Source organism: Triturus cristatus, unplaced genomic scaffold (genome assembly GCF_964204655.1).
Source record: "Triturus cristatus unplaced genomic scaffold, aTriCri1.1 SCAFFOLD_141, whole genome shotgun sequence".
NCBI classification, from domain to species: Eukaryota; Metazoa; Chordata; class Amphibia; order Caudata; family Salamandridae; genus Triturus; species Triturus cristatus.
Genome location: NW_028188323.1, coordinates 548,295 through 570,755, shown reverse-complemented (window position 1 = coordinate 570,755; position 22,461 = coordinate 548,295).

Here is a 22,461-nt window from a genome sequence, read left to right as displayed (position 1 = left end):
AATGACTCACTCACTGACACTCACTCACTCACTCACTCACTGACTCACTCACTGACTGACTGACTCACTGACTGACTGACTCACTCACTCACTGACTGACTCACTCACTGACTGACTCACTCACTCACTGACTGACTCACTCACTGACACTCACTCACACTCACTCACTGACTCACTGACTGACTGACAGACTGACAGACTCACTGACTGACTGACAGATTCACTCACTGACTGACTCACTGACTGACTCACTGACTGACTCACTCACTCACTGACTGACAGACTCACTGACTGACTGACAGACTCACTAACTGACTGACAGACTCACTCACTGACTGACTGACAGACTCACTGACAGACTGACTGACTCACTGACTGACTGACTGACTCACTGACTGACTGACTGACAGAATCACTCACTGACTGACTCACTGACTGACTGACAATCTCACTCACTGACTGACTGACAGACTCACTCACTCACTGACTGACTGACAGACTCACTCACTCACTGACAGACTCACTCACTGACTGACAGACTGACAGACTGACAGACTCACTGACTGATTGACTGACAGACTCACTGACTGACTGACTGACTCACTCACTGACTGACTGACAGACTCGCTCACTGACTGACAGACTCACTCACTGACTGACTGACTGACAGACTCACTCACTCACTGACTGACTGACAGACTCACTCACTCACTGACTGACAGACTCACTCACTGACTGACTGACAGACTCACTCACTCACTCACTGACAGACTCACTAACTGACTGACTGACTGACTCACTCACTGACTCACTGACTGACAGACTCACTCACTGACTGATAGACTCACTGACTGACAGACTCACTGACTGACAGACTCACTGACTGACACTCTCTGACTGACTGACAGACTCACTAACTGACAGAGTCACAGACTGACTGACTGACTCACTCACTGACTGACTCACTGACTGACTCACTGACTGACTGACATACTAACTCCCTGACTGTCTCACTGACTGACTCACTGACTGACTCACTGACTGACTCACTGACTCACTGACTGACTCACTGACTGACTGACAGACTCACTGACTGACTGACTGACTCACTCACTCACTGACTGACTCACTCTCACTGACTGACTCACTCTCACTGACTGACATACTCTCATTCACTGACTCACTCTCACTGACAGACTCACTCTCCCTTACTGACTCACTCTCACTGACTGACTCACTCTCACTGACTGACAGACTCACTCACTGACTGACTGACTCACTGACTGACTGACAGACTGACTCACTGACTGAATGACTCACTGACTGACTGACAGACTGACTCACTGACTGAATGACTCACTGACTGACTGACTCACTGACAGACTCACTGACAGACTCACTGAATGACTGACTCACTGACTGACTGACTGACTGACTGACTGACTGACTGACTGACTGACTGACTCACTGACTGACTGAGTGACTGACTCACTGACTGACTGACAGACACACTGACTGACTGACTCACTGACTGACTCACTGACTGACTGACTGACAGACTCACTGACTGACTGACAGACTCACTGACAGACTCACTCACTGACTGACTGACTCACTGACTGACTGACTGACTCACTGACTAACTCACTGACTGACTCACTGACTCACTGACTGACTCACTGACTGACAGACTCACTGACTGACTGACTCACTCTCACTGACTGACTCACTCACTGACACTCACTCACTCACTCACTGACTGACTCACTCACTGACTGATTCACTGACTGACTGACTCACTCACTCATTGACTGACTCACTCACTCACTGACTCACTGACTCACTCACTCACTCACTGACACTCACTCACTCACACTCACTGACACTCACTCACTGACACTCACTCACTGACTCACTCACTCACTGACAGACTCACTGACTGACTGACAGACTCACTCACTGACTGACTCACTGACTGACAGACTCACTGACTGACAGACTCACTGACTGACAGACTCACTGACTGACTGACTGACTGACTGACTGACTGACTGACTCACTGACTGACTCACTGACTGACTCACTGACTGACTGACAGACTCACTCACTGACTGACTCACTGACTGACTGACAGACTCACTCACTGACTGACTCACTGACTGACTCACTGACTGACTGACTCACTGACTGACTCACTGACTGACTCACTGACTGACTCACTCACTGACTGACTCACTCACTGACTGAGAGACTCACTGACTGACAGCCTCACTGACTGACAGCCTCACTGACTGACAGCCTCACTGACTGACAGCCTCACTGACTGACAGCCTCACTGACTGACAGCCTCACTGACTGACAGCCTCACTGACTCACTGACTGACAGACTCACTTACTGACTGACAGACTCACTCACTGACTGAGAGACTCACTCACTGACAGACTGACTGACTGACTGAGAGACTCACTGACTGACTGACTCACTGACTGACAGACTCACTGACAGACTCACTGACAGACTCACAGACTGACAGACTCACTCACTGACTCACTGACTGACTCACCGACTGACTTACTGACTGACTCACCGACTGACTTACTGACTGACTCACTGACTGACTCACTGACTGACTCACTTACTGACTCACTGACTGACTCACTGACTGACTCACAGACTCACTGACTGACTCACTCACTGACTGACAGACTCACTGACTGACAGACTCACTGACTGACAGACAGACTCACTGACTGACAGACTCACTGACACTCACTGACTGACTCGCTCACTGACTGACAGACTCCCTCACTGACTGACTGACAGACTCACTCATTCACTGACTGACTGACAGACTCACTCACTGACTGACTGACAGACTCACTCACTGACTGACTGACAGACTCACTCACTCACTTACTGACAGACACACTTACTGACTGACTGACTCACTCATTGACTCACTGACTGACAGACTCAGTCACTGACTGATAGACTCACTGACTGACAGACTCACTGACTGACAGACTCACTGACTGACACTCTCTGACTGACTGACAGACTCACTGACTGACAGAGTCACAGACTGACTGACTGACTCACTCACTGACTGACTCACTGACTGACTCACTGACTGACTGACAGACTAACTCCCTGACTGTCTCACTGACTGACTCACTGACTGACTCACTGACTGACTCACTGACTCACTGACTGACTCACTGACTGACTGACAGACTCACTGACTGACTGACTCACTCACTCACTGACTGACTCACTCTCACTGACTGACTGACTCACTCTCACTGACTGACTCACTCTCACTGACTGACATACTCTCATTCACTGACTCACTCTCACTGACAGACTCACTCTCACTTACTGACTCACTCTCACTGACTGACTCACTCTCACTGACTGACAGACTCACTCACTGACTGACTGACTCACTGACTGACTGACTCACTGACTGACTGACAGACTGACTCACTGACTGAATGACTCACTGACTGACTGACTCACTGACAGACTCACTGACAGACTCACTGAATGACTGACTCACTGACTGACTGACTGACTCACTGACTGACTGACTGACTGACTGACTCACTGACTGACTGAGTGACTGACTCACTGACTGACTGACAGACACACTGACTGACTGACTCACTGACTGACTCACTGACTGACTGACAGACTCACTGACTGACTGACAGACTCACTGACTGACTCACTGACTGACTGACAGACTCACTCACTGACTGACTGACTCACTGACTGACTGACTGACTCACTGACTAACTCACTGACTGACTCACTGACTCACTGACTGACTCACTGACTGACAGACTCACTGACTGACTGACTCACTCTCACTGACTGACTCACTCACTGACACTCACTCACTCACTCACTGACTGACTCACTCACTGACTGACTCACTGACTGACTGACTCACTCACTCATTGACTGACTCACTCACTCACTGACTCACTGACTCACTCACTGACACTCACTCACTCACACTCACTGACACTCACTCACTGACACTCACTCACTGACTCACTCACTCACTGACAGACTCACTGACTGACTGACAGACTCACTCACTGACTGACTCACTGACTGACTCACTGACTGACTGACTGACAGACTCACTCACTGACTGACTGACAGACTCACTGACTGACTGACTGACTGACAGACTCACTCACTGACTGACTGACAGACTCACTGACTGACTGACTGACAGACTCACTCACTGACTGACTGACAGACTCACTGACTGACTGACTGACTGACAGACTCACTCACTGACTGACTGACTGTTGGACCCGGCCTCGTGGCGTGGTCTTAACCCTCTTGGATTGTGCTCGTCCCCCGCACCGGCCTACACGGGCCGCCCTCTCAGGCCGCCAGGGACCCCTCCTTTCTTCGAGGCCCCCTTTGGATTGTACCCGTTTTCCTACACCCGCCGCAGCGGCCCCCTTTTCCAGGCCACACAGGGACCCCTCATCCCTTCGGGGTCCCCCCATGCTTGCTCCACGCACCAGCCCACGCAGCCTGGCTCCCTCCGGCCTCGGCCCCAGCGAAGCCCCGACATCGAGGCACCAAGATCTGGCCAGGGGGCACCGGATGGCCACTTCACCACTCCTGGAGGAGGAGAGTTTCGATGGGACCCCCGCCATCCCTCAACACCTAGGTGCGATCGTCCTCCGGCCTACCCGGGCCTGGCGCCTCTCCCGCTGGGCGTCTGGCCTCTCCCCGCCCCGCCTCTCCGCCCCCCAGGCGCAAGGGTCCGGACATCAAAGGGCTCCAGACCTATATCTGGGGCAACCCCGCAATGGGACAGTAGTTGTATCCCGGAGTCAAGAGCCCTGCTGATGGAATCGCGGCTGACCCCACGGAGAAGAACTCTTGCTGACACTACCATGAGCCCTGCTGACTGCGTCGCGGCTCCACCTTATTGAGACAAGGAACCTCACGGAACATCGGAGCCCTGCTGACGCTGTCGCGGCCCAACCTCGCTGAAACTTCCACCAGAGCCCTGCTGACGTCGTCGCGGCTCGAGCTGAGCTGAACCACCTTAAGAGCCCTGCTGACCTAGTCGCGGCTCAAGCTCCACGAACTGATCGCCAGAGCCCTGCTGACGCCCTCGCGGCTCAACCACTCCGAGATCTGGAATCCCTCCAGCTTGAGGTCAAGAACTGGGCCTAAGGTACCCTTGTACCCAGCTGCTACTAAAGACTGTCCCGCTACCCCGTCCCGACCAAAGACTTTGAGACTCTTGCGGATCTCTCGATCCCCCCTTGTATATATCGATAACCGTAACTTCCTAAATGCTGATAAAGAATTGCTCGTCTTGATAAACATCCTCGAGTCCTGTGTGGTGGGGTTACTGGGCTAGTACGGTATAGGAGAAGGACCTCTCCTAGGAGGCTTCTCAGCAGCGCTCGGCTACTTCGTACAGTGTGGGGGCCCCCCTGGGTGGTCTCTCCGACCCCCCCGAGGTTCCCCTTCCAACACTGACAGACTCACTCACTGACTGACTGACAGACTCACTGACTGACTGACAGACTCACTGACTGACTGACAGACTCACTGACTGACTGACAGACTCACTCACTCACTGACTGACAGACTCACTCACTCACTGACTGACAGACTCACTCACTGACTGACTGACAGACTCACTCACTGACAGACTGACTGACTCACTGACAGACTGACTGACTCACTGACAGACTGACAGACTCACTCACTGCCTGACAGAATCACTCACTGCCTCACTCACTGACTGACTCACTGACTGACTGACAGACTCACTGACTGACTGACTGACTGACTGACAGACTCACTCACTGACTGACTGACAGACTCACTCACTGACTGACTGACTGACAGACTCACTCACTGACTGACTGACAGACTCACTCACTGACTCACTGACTGACAGACTCACTCACTGACAGTCTCACTGACTGACAGACTTACTGACTGACTGACAGACTCACTCACTGACTGACAGACTCACTCACTCACTGACTGACAGACTCACTCACTGACTGACTGACTGACTCACTGACTGACTGACAGACTCACTCACTGACTGTCTCACTGACTGACTCACTGACTGACTCACTGACTGACTCACTGACTGACTCACTGACTGACTCACTGACTGACTCACTGACTGACTCACTGACTGACTCACAGACTCACTGACTGACTGACTCACTGACTGACTCACTCACTGACTCACTCACTCACTGACTGACTCACTCTCACTGACTGACTGACTCACTCTCACTGACTGACTCACTCTCACTGACTGACTCACTCTCACTGACAGACTCACTCTCACTGACAGACTCACTCTCACTGACAGACTCACTCTCACTGACAGACTCACTCTCACTGACAGACTCACTCTCACTGACTGACTCACTCTCACTGACTGACTCACTCTCACTGACTGACTCACTCTCACTGATTGACAGACTCACTGACTGACTGACAGACTCACTCACTGACTGACTGACAGACTCACTGACTGACTCACAGACTGACTGACAGACTCACTGACTGACTTACAGACTGACTCACTGACTGACTGACTCACTGACTGACAGACTCACTGACAGACTGACTGACTCACTGACTGACTCACTGACTGACTCACTGACTGACTGACTCACTCTCACTGACTGACTCACTCTCACTGATTGACAGACTCACTGACTGACTGACAGACTCACTCACTGACTGACTGACAGACTCACTGACTGACTCACTGACTGACTGACTGACTCACTGACTGACTGACTCACTGACAGACTCACTGACAGACTCACTGACAGACTCACTGACTGACTCACTGACTGACTCACTGACTGACTTACAGACTGACTCACTGACTGACTCACTGACAGACTCACTGACAGACTCACTGACTGACTCACTGACTGACTCACTGACTGACTGACTCACTGACTGACTGACTGACTGACTGACTGACTCACTGACTGACTCACTGACTGACTCACTGACTCACTGACTGACTGACAGACTCACTCACTGACTGACTAACTCACTGACTGACTGACTCACTCACTGACTGACTGACTGACTCACTGACTGACTCACTGACTGACTCACTGACTGACTCACTGACTCACTGACTGACAGACTCACTGACTCACTGACTCACTGACACTCACTCACTCACTCACTGACTCACTCACTGACTGACTCACTGACTCACTCACTCACTGACTGACTCACTGACTGACTGACTCACTCACTGACTCACTCACTCACTGACTCACCCACTGACTCACTCACTCACTGACTCACTTACTCACTGACTGACTCACTGACTGACTCACTTACTGACACTCCCTCATTGACACTCACTCACTGACACTCACTCACTGACTCACTTACTGACTCACTCACTGACTCACTCACTGACTCACTGACTGACTGACAGACTCACTCACTCACTGACTCACTGACTGACTGACAGTCTCACTGACTGACAGACTCACTGACTGACAGACTCACTGACTGACAGACTCACTGACTGACAGACTGACTGACTGACAGACTCACTCACTGCCTCACTCACTGACTGACTCACTCACTGACTCACTGACTGACTGACAGACTCACTCACTGACTGACAGACTCACTCACTGACTGACTGACAGACTCACTCACTCACTGACTGACAGACTCACTCACTCACTGACAGACTCACTCACTGCCTGACTCACTGACTGACAGACTCACTGACTGACAGACTCACTCACTGACTGACTCACTCACTGACTGACAGACTCACTCACTCACTGACTCACTGACTGACTGACAGACTCACTGACACTCACTGACTGATTGACAGACTCACTGACTGACTGACAGACTCACTGACTGACTGACTGACAGACTCACTGACTGACTCACTGACTGACTCACTGACTCACTCACTGACTCACCCACTGACTCACTCACTGACTCACTCACTGACTCACTCACTGACTCACTCACTGACTGACTCACTGACTGACTCACTGACTCACTCACTGACTCACTCACTCACTCACAGACTCACTGACTGACAGACTCACTCACTGACTGACAGACTCACTCACTGACTGACAGACAGACTCACTGACTGACAGACAGACTCACTGACTGACTGACAGACTCACTGACTGACAGACAGATTCACTGACTGACAGACAGATTCACTGACTGACAGACAGATTCACTGACTGACTGACAGACTCACTGACTGACAGACAGACTCACTGACTGACTGACAGACTCACTGACTGACAGACAGATTCACTGACTGACAGACAGATTCACTGACTGACAGACAGATTCACTGACTGACTGACAGACTCACTGACTGACTGACAGACTCACTGACTGACTGACAGACTCACTGACTGACAGACAGATTCACTGACTGACAGACAGATTCACTGACTGACAGACAGATTCACTGACTGACAGACAGACTCACTGACTGACAGACAGACTCACTGACTGACTGACAGACTCACTGACTGACAGACAGATTCACTGACTGACAGACAGATTCACTGACTGACAGACAGATTCACTGACTGACTGACAGACTCACTGACTGACTGACAGACTCACTGACTGACTGACAGACTCACTGACTGACTGATAGACTCACTCACTGACTGACTGCCTGACAGACTCACTGACTGACTTACAGATTCACTGACTGACTGACAGATTCACTGATTGACTCACAGACTCACTGACTGATTGACAGACTCACTGACTGATTGACAGACTCACTGACTGACTCACTGATTGAATGACTGACTCACCGACTGACTGACAGACTCACTCACTCACTCACTGACTGACAGACTCACTGACTGACAGACTCACTGACTGACAGACTCACTGACACTCACTGACTGACAGACTCACTGACTGACTCACTGACTGACTCACTGACTGACTCACTAACTGACTGACTCACTGACTGACTCACTGACTGACTGACAGACTCACTGACTGACTCACTGACTCACTGACTGACTCACTGACTCACTCACTGACTCACTCACTGACTGACTCACTGACTGACAGACTCACTCACTCACTGACTCACTGACTGACAGTCTCACTGACTGACAGACTCACTGACTGACTGACTGACTGACTGACTAACAGCCTCACTCACTGACTGACTCACTGACTGACTCACTCACTGACTAACTGACAGACTCACTCACTGACTGACTGACAGACTTACTCACTGACTGACTGACAGACTCACTCACTCACTGACTGACAGACTCACTCACTCACTGACAGACTCACTCACTGCCTGACTCACTGACTGACAGACTCACTGACTGACAGACTCACTCACTGACTGACTGACAGACTCACTCACTGACTGACTCACTGACTGACAGAGTCACTCACTGACTCACTCACTCACTGACTGACTGACAGACTCACTCACTGACTCACTGACTGACAGACTCACTGACACTCACTGACTGATTGACAGACTCACCGACTGACTGACAGACTCACTGACTGACTGACTGACTCACTGACTGTCTCACTGACTGACTGACTCACTGACTGACTCACTGACTGACTCACTGACTAACTCACTGACTGACTCACTGACTGACAGACTCACTGACTGACAGACTCACTGACTGACAGACTCACTGACTGACAGACTCACTGACTGACAGACTCACTGACAGACTCACTGACAGACTCACTGACAGACTCACTGACAGACTCACTGACAGACTCACTGACAGACTCACTGACAGACTCACTGACAGACTCACTGACACTCACTGACTGCCTGACAGACTCACTGACTGCCTGACAGACTCACTCACTGACTCACTCACTGACTCACTCACTGACTGACTCACTCACTGACTGACTCACTCTCACTGACTGACTCATTCTCACTGACTGACTCACTCTCACTGACTGACTCACTCTCACTTACTGACTCACTCTCACTGACTGACTCACTCTCACTGACTGACTCACTCTCACTGACTGACTCACTCTCACTGACTGACTCACTCTCACTGACTGACAGACTCACTCACTGACTGACTGACTCACTGACTGACTCACTGACTGACTGACTCACTGACTGACTCACTGACTCACTGACAGACTGACTCACTGACTGAATGACTCACTGACTGACTGACTGACTGACTCACTGAATGACTGACTGACATACACACTGACTGACTGACTGACAGACAGACTCACTCACTGACTGACTGACAGACTCACTGACTGACAGACTCACTCACTGACTGACCGACTCACTGACTGACTGACAGACTCACTGACAGACTGACTGACTCACTGACTGACTGACTCACTGACTGACTGACTCACTGACTGACAGACTCACTGACTGACAGACTCACTGACTGACAGACTCACTGACTGACAGACTCACTGACTGACAGACTCACTGACTGATAGACTCACTCACTGACTGACAGACTCACTCACTCACTGATTGACTGAAAGACTCACTCACTCACTGACAGACTCACTCACTGAGACTCACTCACTGACTGACAGACTCACTGACTACCTGACAGACTCACTGACTGACTGACTCACTGACTGACTGACTGACTGACTGACTGACTGACTCACTGACTGACTCACTCACTCACTGACTGACTCACTCACTGACACTCACTCACACTCACTCACTGACTGACTGACAGACTCACTGACTGACTAACAGATTCACTCACTGACTGACTCACTGACTGACTCACTGACTGACTGACTGACAGGCTCACTCACTGACTGACTGACAGACTGACTGACTGACTGACTGACAGACTCACTGACTGACTGACAGACTCACTAACTGACTGACAGACTCACTCACTGACTGACAGACTGACAGACTCACTGACAGACTGACTGACTCACTCACTGACTGACAGACTCACTCACTGCCTGACATAATCACTCACTGACTGACTCACTGACTGACTGGCAATCTCACTCACTGACTGACAGACTCACTCACTCACTGACTGACTCACTCACTCACTGACAGACTCACTCACTGACTGACTGACAGACTCACTGACAGACTGACTGACTCACTGACTGACTGACTCACTGAATGACTGACTTACAGACACACTGACTGACTGACTGACTGACTGACTGACAGACAGACTCACTGACTGACTGACAGACTCACTCACTGACTGACTGACTCACTGACTGACTGACAGACTCACTAACTGGCTGACAGACTCACTGACTGACTGACAGACTCACTGACAGACTCACTCACTGACTGACTGACAGACTCACTCACTGACTGACTGACTGACTCACTGACTGACTGACTGACTCACTGATTGACTCACTGACTGACTCACTCACTGACTGACTCACTGACTCACTCTCAGTGACTGACTCACTCTCACTGAATGACTCACTCACTGACTCACTGACTGACTCACTGACAGACTCACTGACAGACTCACTGACAGACTCACTGACAGACTCACTGACAGACTCACTGACTGCCTGACAGACTCACTGACTCACTCACTGACTGACTCACTGACTCACTGACTGACTGACAGACTCACTGACTGACAGACTCACTCACTGACTGACTGACAGACTCACTGACTGACAGACTCACTCACTGACTGACAGACTCACTGACTGACTGACAAACTCACTGACTGACTCACTGAATGACAGACTCACTGACAGACTGACTGACTCACTGACTGACTGACTCACTGACTGACTGACTCACTGACTGACTGACTCATTGACTGACAGACTCACTGACTGATAGACTCACTCACTGACTGACAGACTCACTCACTCACTGATTGACTCACTCACTGACTGACAGACTCACTGACTGACTGACAGACTCACTGACTGACTGACTGACTCACTGACTGACTGACTGACTCAATGACTGACTGACTCACTGACTGACAGACTCACTGACTGACAGACTCACTGACTGACAGACTCACTGACTGACTGACTCCCTGACTGACTGACTCCCTGACTGACTGACAGACTCACTCACTCACTCACTGACTGACAGACTCACTCACTCACTGACTAACAGACTCACTCACTCACTGACTGACAGACTCACTGACTGATAGACTCACTCACTCACTGACTGACAGACTCACTGACTGACTCACTGACTGACAGACTCACTGACTGACTCCCTGACTGACTCACTGACTGACAGACAGACTCACTCACTGACTGACTGACTCACTCACTGACTGACAGACTCACTGACTGACTCACTCACTGACTGACAGACTCACTGACTGACTGACTGACAGACTGACTGACTGACTGACTCACTGACTGACTCACTGATTGACAGACTCACTCACTGACTGACTCACTGACTGACTCACTGACTGACTGACAGACTAACTCACTGACTGTCTCACTGACTGACTGACTCACTGACTGACAGACTCACTGACTGACAGACTCACTGACTGATACTCACTCACTGACTGACAGACTCACTCACTCACTGATTGACTGAAAGACTCACTCACTCACTGACAGACTCACTGAGACTCACTCACTGACTGACAGACTCACTGACTACCTGACAGACTCACTGACTGACTGACTCACTGACTGACTGACTGACTCACTGACTGACTGACTCACTGACTGACAGACTCACTGACTGACAGACTCACTGACTGACTGACAGACTCACTGACTGACAGACTCACTGACTGACTGACTCCCTGACTGACAGACTCACTCACTGACTGACAGACTCACTCATTCACTCACTGACTGACAGACTCACTGACTGACTAACAGACTCACTCACTCACTGACTGACAGACTCACTCACTGACTGACTGACAGACTCACTGACTGACTCACTGACTGACAGACTCACTGACTGACTCCCTGACTGACTCACTGACTGACAGACATACTCACTCACTGACTGACTGACTGACTCACTGACTGACAGACTAACTGACTGACTCACTCACTGACTGACATACACACTGACTGACTGACAGACTCACTCACTGAATGACTCACTGACTGACTCACTGATTGACAGACTCACTCACTGACTGACTCACTGACTGGCTCACTGACTGACTGACAGACTAACTCACTGACTGTCTCACTGACTGACTGACTCACTGACTGACTCACTGACTGACTCACTGACTAACTCACTGACTAACTCACTGACTGACTCACTGACTGACTCACTGACTGACTGACTCACTGACTCACTGACAGACTCACTGACAGACTCACTGACAGACTCACTGAGACTCACTGACTGCCTGACAGACTCACTGACTGACTGACTGACTCACTCACTGACTAACTCACTCACTGACTCACTCACTGACTGACTCACTCTCACTGACTGACTGACTCACTCTCACTGACTGACTCACTCTCACTGACTGACTCACTCTCACTGACTGACTCACTCTCACTGACTGACTCACTCTCACTGACTGACTCACTCTCACTGACTGACAGACTCACTGACTGACTGACTCACTGACTGACTGACTCACTGACTGACTGACTCACTGACTCACTGACAGACTGACTCACTGACTGAATGACTCACTGACTGACTGACTCACTGAATGACTAACTTACAGACACACTGACTGACTGACTGACTGACTGACTGACAGACAGACTCACTGACTGACTGACAGACTCACTCACTGACTGACTGACTCACTGACTCACTGACAGACTCACTCACTGACTGACTGACTCACTGACTGACTGACTGACTGACCGACTCACTAACTGGCTGACAGACTCACTGACTGACTGACAGACTCACTGACAGACTCACTCACTGACTGACTGACAGACTCACTCACTGACTGACTGACTGAATCACTGACTGACTGACTCACTGATTGACTCACTGACTGACTCACTCACTGACTGACTCACTGACTCACTCTCAGTGACTGACTCACTCTCACTGAATGACTCACTCACTGACACTCACTCACTCACTCACTGACTCACTCACTCACTGACAGACTCACTGACTGACTGACAAACTCACTGACTGACTCACTGACTGACTCACTGACTGACTCACTGACAGACTCACTGACAGACTCACTGACAGACTCACTGACAGACTCACTGACAGACTCACTGACTCACTCACTGACTCACTCACTGACTCACTGACTGACTGACAGACTCACTGACTGACAGACTCACTCACTGACTGACTGACAGACTCACTGACTGACAGACTCACTCACTCACTGACTGACAGACTCACTGACTGACTGACAAACTCACTGACTGACTCACTGACTGACAGACTCACTGACAGACTGACTGACTCACTGACTGACTGACTCACTGACTGACTGACTCACTGACTGACTGACTCATTGACTGACAGACTCACTGACTGATAGACTCACTCGCTGACTGACAGACTCACTCACTCACTGATTGACTGAAAGACTCACTCACTCACTGACAGACTCACTCACTGAGACTCACTCACTGACTGACAGACTCACTGACTGACTGACAGACTCACTGACTGACTGACTGACTCACTGACTGACTGACTGACTCAATGACTGACTGACTCAATGACTGACAGACTCACTGACTGACAGACTCACTGACTGACAGACTCACTGACTGACAGACTCACTGACTGACTGACTCCCTGACTGACAGACTCACTCACTGACTGACAGACTCACTCACTCACTCACTGACTGACAGACTCACTCACTCACTGACTAACAGACTCACTCACTCACTGACTGACAGACTCACTGACTGATAGACTCACTCACTGACTGACTGACAGACTCACTGACTGACTCACTGACTGACAGACTCACTGACTGACTCCCTGACTGACTCACTGACTGACAGACTCACTGACTGACTCCCTGACTGACTCACTGACTGACAGACAGACTCACTCACTGACTGACAGACTCACTGACTGACTCACTCACTGACTGACAGACTCACTGACTGACTGACAGACTCACTGACTGACTCACTGACTGACAGACTGACTGACTGACTGACTCACTGACTGACTCACTGATTGACAGACTCACTCACTGACTGACTCACTGACTGACTCACTGACTGACTGACAGACTAACTCACTGACTGTCTCACTGACTGACTGACTCACTGACTGACTGACTCACTGACTGACTGACTCACTGACTGACTCACTGACTGACTCACTGACTGACTCACTGACTAACTCACTGACTGACTGACTGACTGACTGACTGACTGACTCACTGACTGACAGACTCACTGACTGACTGACAGACTCACTGACTGACTGACAGACTCACTGACTGACAGACTCACTGACTGACAGACTCACTGACTGACTGACTGACAGACTCACTGACTGACAGACTCACTGACTGACAGACTGACTGACTGACTGACTCACTGACTGACTCACTGATTGACAGACTCACTCACTGACTGACTCACTGACTGACTCACTGACTGACTGACAGACTAACTCACTGACTGTCTCACTGACTGACTGACTCACTGACTGACTGACTCACTGACTGACTGACTCACTGACTGACTCACTGACTGACTCACTGACTGACTCACTGACTAACTCACTGACTGACTGACTGACTGACTGACTGACTGACTCACTGACTGACAGACTCACTGACTGACTGACAGACTCACTGACTGACTGACAGACTCACTGACTGACAGACTCACTGACTGACAGACTCACTGACTGACTGACAGACTCACTGACTGACTGACAGACTCACTGACTGACTGACTCCCTGACTGACAGACAGACTCACTCACTGACTGACAGACTCACTCATTCACTCACTGACTGACAGACTCACTGACTGACTAACAGACTCACTCACTCACTGACTGACAGACACACTCACTGACTGACTGACAGACTCACTGACTGACTCACTGACTGACTGACAGACTCACTGACTGACAGACTCACTGACTGACAGACTCACTGACTGACTGACTGACAGACTCACTGACTGACAGACTCACTGACTGACAGACTGACTGACTGACTGACTCACTGACTGACTCACTGATTGACAGACTCACTCACTGACTGACTCACTGACTGACTCACTGACTGACTGACAGACTAACTCACTGACTGTCTCACTGACTGACTGACTCACTGACTGACTGACTCACTGACTGACTGACTCACTGACTGACTCACTGACTGACTCACTGACTGACTCACTGACTAACTCACTGACTGACTGACTGACTGACTGACTGACTGACTCACTGACTGACAGACTCACTGACTGACTGACAGACTCACTGACTGACTGACAGACTCACTGACTGACAGACTCACTGACTGACAGACTCACTGACTGACTGACAGACTCACTGACTGACTGACAGACTCACTGACTGACTGACTCCCTGACTGACAGACAGACTCACTCACTGACTGACAGACTCACTCATTCACTCACTGACTGACAGACTCACTGACTGACTAACAGACTCACTCACTCACTGACTCACTGATTGACAGACTCACTCACTGACTGACTCACTGACTGGCTCACTGACTGACTGACAGACTAACTCACTGACTGTCTCACTGACTGACTGACTCACTGACTGACTCACTGACTGACTCACTGACTAACTCTATGACTAACTCACTGACTGACTCACTGACTGACTCACTGACTGACTCACTGACTGACTCACTGACTGACTGACTGACTCACTGACAGACTCACTGACAGACTCACTGACAGACTCACTGAGACTCACTGACTGCCTGACAGACTCACTGACTGACTGACTGACTCACTCACTGACTAACTCACTCACTGACTCACTCACTGACTGACTCACTCTCACTGACTGACTGACTCACTCTCACTGACTGACTCACTCTCACTGACTGACAGACTCACTGACTGACTGACTGACAGACTCACTGACTGACTCACTTACTGACTGACTCACTGACTCACTGACAGACTGACTCACTGACAGACTGACTCACTGACTGAATGACTCACTGACTGACTGACTCACTGAATGACTGACTTACAGACACACTGACTGACTGACTGACTGACTGACAGACTCACTCACTGACTGACTCACTGACTGACTGACAGACTCACTCACTGACTGACTGACTCACTGACTGACTGACCGACTCACTAACTGGCTGACAGACTCACTGACTGACTGACAGACTCACTGACAGACTCACTCACTGACTGACTGACAGACTCACTCACTGACTGACTGACTGACTCACTGACTGACTGACTCACTCACTGATTGACTCACTGACTGACTCACTCACTGACTGACTCACTCACTGACTCACTCTCAGTGACTGACTCACTCTCACTGAATGACTCACTCACTGACACTCACTCACTCACTCACTCACTGACTGACTCACTGACTGACTGACTGACTCACTCACTGACTGACTCACTCACTGACTGACTCACTCACTGACTGACTCACTCACTCACTGACTGACTCACTCACTGACACTCACTCACACTGACTCACTGACTCACTGACTGACTGACAGACTCACTGACTGACTAACAGATTCACTCACTGACTGACTCACTGACTGACTCACTGACTGACTGACTGACTGACTGACAGGCTCACTCACTGACTGACTGACAGACTGACTGACTGACTGACAGACTCACTCACTGACTGACTGACAGACAGACTCACTCACTGACTGACTGACTCACTGACTGAGTGACAGACTCACTGACTGACTGACAGACTCACTAACTGACTGACAGACTCACTCACTGACTGACTGACAGACTCACTGACAGACTGACTGACTCACTCACTGACTGACAGACTCACTCACTGCCTGACATAATCACTCACTGACTGACTCACTGACTGACTGGCAATCTCACTCACTGACTGACAGACTCACTCACTCACTGATTGACTGAAAGACTCACTCACTCACTGACAGACTCACTCACTGAGACTCACTGACTGACTGACAGACTCACTGACTGACTGACAGACTCACTGACTGACTGACAGACTGACTCACTGACTGACTGACTGACTCAATGACTGACTGACTCACTGACTGACAGACTCACTGACTGACAGACTCACTGACTGACAGACTCCCTGACTGACAGACTCACTCACTGACTGACAGACTCACTCACTCACTCACTGACTGACAGACTCACTCACTCACTGACTAACAGACTCACTCACTCACTGACTGACAGACTCACTGACTGATAGACTCACTCACTCACTGACTGACAGACTCACTGACTGACTCACTGACTGACAGACTCACTGACTGACTCCCTGACTGACTCACTGACTGACAGACAGACTCACTCACTGACTGACTGACTCACTCACTGACTGACAGACTCACTGACTGACTCACTGACTGACTGACAGACTCACTGACTGACTGACTGACTGACAGACTGACTGACTGACTGACTCACTGACTGACTCACTGATTGACAGACTCACTCACTGACTGACTCACTGACTGACTCACTGACTGACTGACAGACTAACTCACTGACTGTCTCACTGACTGACTCACTGACTGACAGACTCACTGACTGACAGACTCACTGACTGACAGACTCACTGACTGACAGACTCACTGACTGATAGACTCACTCACTGACTGACAGACTCACTCACTCACTGATTGACTGAAAGACTCACTCACTCACTGACAGACTCACTCACTGAGACTCACTCACTGACAGACTCACTGACTACCTGACAGACTCACTGACTGACTGACTCACTGACTGACTGACTGACTCACTGACTGACTGACTCACTGACTGACAGACTCACTGACTGACAGACTCACTGACTGACTGACAGACTCACTGACTGACTGACAGACTCACTGACTGACAGACTCACTGACTGACTGACTCCCTGACTGACAGACAGACTCACTCACTGACTGACAGACTCACTCATTCACTCACTGACTGACAGACTCACTGACTGACTAACAGACTCACTCACTCACTGACTGACAGACTCACTCACTGACTGACTGACAGACTCACTGACTGACTCACTGACTGACAGACTCACTGACTGACTCCCTGACTGACTCACTGACTGACAGACTAACTGACTGACTAACAGACTCACTCACTCACTGACTGACATACTCACTCACTGACTGACTGACTGACTCACTGACTGACAGACTAACTGACTGACTCACTCACTGACTGACATACTCACTGACTGACTGACAGACTCACTCACTGACTGACTGACTGACTGACTCACTGATTGACAGACTCACTCACTGACTGACTCACTGACTGGCTCACTGACTGACTGACAGACTAACTCACTGACTGTCTCACTGACTGACTGACTCACTGACTGACTCACTGACTGACTCACTGACTAACTCACTGACTAACTCACTGACTAACTCACTGACTAACTCACTGACTAACTCACTGACTCACTGACTGACTCACTGACAGACTCACTGACAGACTCACTGACAGACTCACTGAGACTCACTGACTGCCTGACAGACTCACTCACTGACTAACTCACTCACTGACTCACTCACTGACTGACTCACTCTCACTGACTGACTGACTCACTCTCACTGACTGACTCACTCTCACTGACTGACTCACTCTCACTGACTGACTCACTCTCACTTACTGACTCACTCTCACTGACTGACTCACTCTCACTGACTGACTCACTCTCACTGACTGACAGACTCACTGACTGACTGACTGACAGACTCACTGACTGACTCACTGACTGACTGACTCACTGACTGACTGACTCACTGACTCACTGACAGACTGACTCACTGACTGAATGACTCACTGACTGATTGACTCACTGAATGACTGACTTACAGACACACTGACTGACTGACTGACTGACTGACAGACAGACTCACTGACTGACTGACAGACTCACTCACTGACTGACTGACTCACTGACTCACTGACAGACTCACTCACTGACTGACTGACTCACTGACTGACTGACTGACTCACTAACTGGCTGACAGACTCACTGACTGACTGACAGACTCACTGACAGACTCACTCACTGACTGACTGACAGACTCACTGACTGACTGACTGACTGACTCACTGACTGACTGACTGACTCACTGATTGACTCACTGACTGACTCACTCACTGACTGACTCACTGACTCACTCTTAGTGACTGACTCACTCTCACTGAATGACTCACTCACTGACACTCACTCACTCACTGACTCACTCACTCACTGACAGACTCACTGACTGACTGACAAACTCACTGACTGACTCACTGACTGACTCACTGACTGACTCACTGACTGACTCACTGACTGACAGACTCACTCACTCACTGATTGACTGAAAGACTCACTCACTCACTGACAGACTCACTCACTGAGACTCACTCACTGACTGACAGACTCACTGACTGACTGACAGACTCACTGACTGACTGACTGACTGACTCACTGACTGACTGACTGACTCAATGACTGACTGACTCACTGACTGACAGACTCACTGACTGACAGACTCACTGACTGACAGACTCACTGACTGACTGACTCCCTGACTGACAGACTCACTCACTGACTGACAGACTCACTCACTCACTCACTGACTGACAGACTCACTCACTCACTGACTAACAGACTCACTCACTCACTGACTGACAGACTCACTGACTGATAGACTCACTCACTGACTGACAGACTCACTGACTGACTCACTGACTGACAGACTCACTGACTGACTCCCTGACTGACTCACTGACTGACAGACAGACTCACTCACTGACTGACAGACTCACTGACTGACTCACTCACTGACTGACAGACTCACTGACTGACTGACTGACAGACTGACTGACTGACTGACTCACTGACTGACTCACTGATTGACAGACTCACTCACTGACTGACTCACTGACTGACTGACAGACTAACTGACTGACTGACTCACTGACTTACTCACTGACTGACTCACTGACTAACTCACTGACTGACTCACTGACTGACTCACTGACTGACTGACTGACAGACTCACTGACAGACTCACTGACAGACTCACTGACAGACTCACTGACAGACTCACTGACAGACTCACTGACAGACTCACTGACTGCCTGACAGACTCACTGACTGTCTGACAGACTCACTGACTGACTCACTCACTGACTGACTCACTCACTGACTGACTCACTCACTGACTGACTCACTCTCACTGACTGACTGACTCACTCTCACTGACTGACTCACTCTCACTGACTGACTCACTCTCACTGACTGACTCACTCTCACTGACTGACTCACTCTCACTGACTGACAGGCTCACTCACTGACTGACTGACTCACTGACTGACTCACTGACTGACTGACTCACTGACTGACTCACTGACTCACTGACAGACTGACTCACTGACTGAATGACTCACTGACTGACTGACTGACTGACTCACTGAATGACTGACTGACTCACTGAATGACTGACTGAATGACTCACTGACTGACTCACTGACTGACTCACTGACTGACAGACTCACTGACTAACTGACTGACAGACTCACTGACTGACTCACTGACTGACTGAGAGACTCACTGACTGACAGACTCACTGACTGACAGACTCACTGACTGACAGACTCACTCACTGACTGACAGACTCACTCACTCACTGATTGACTGAAAGACTCACTCACTCACTGACAGACTCACTCACTGAGACTCACTCACTGACTGACAGACTCACTGACTACCTGACAGACTCACTGACTGACTGACTCACTGACTGACTGACTGACTCACTGACTGACTGACTGACTCACTGACTGACTGACTGACAGACTCACTGACTGACAGACTCACTGACTGACTGACAGACTCACTGACTGACTGACAGACTCACTGACTGACAGACTCACTGACTGACAGACTCACTGACTCACTGACTGACAGACTCACTCACTGACTGACAGACTCACTGACTGACTCACTGACTGACAGACTCACTGACTGACTCCCTGACTGACTCACTGACTGACAGACTCACTCACTGACTGACTGACTGACTCACTGACTGACAGACTAACTGACTGACTCACTCACTGACTGACAGACTCACTGACTGACTGACAGACTCACTCACTGAAGGACCCACTGATTGACAGACTCACTCACTGACTGACTCACTGACTGGCTCACTGACTGACTGACAGACTAACTCA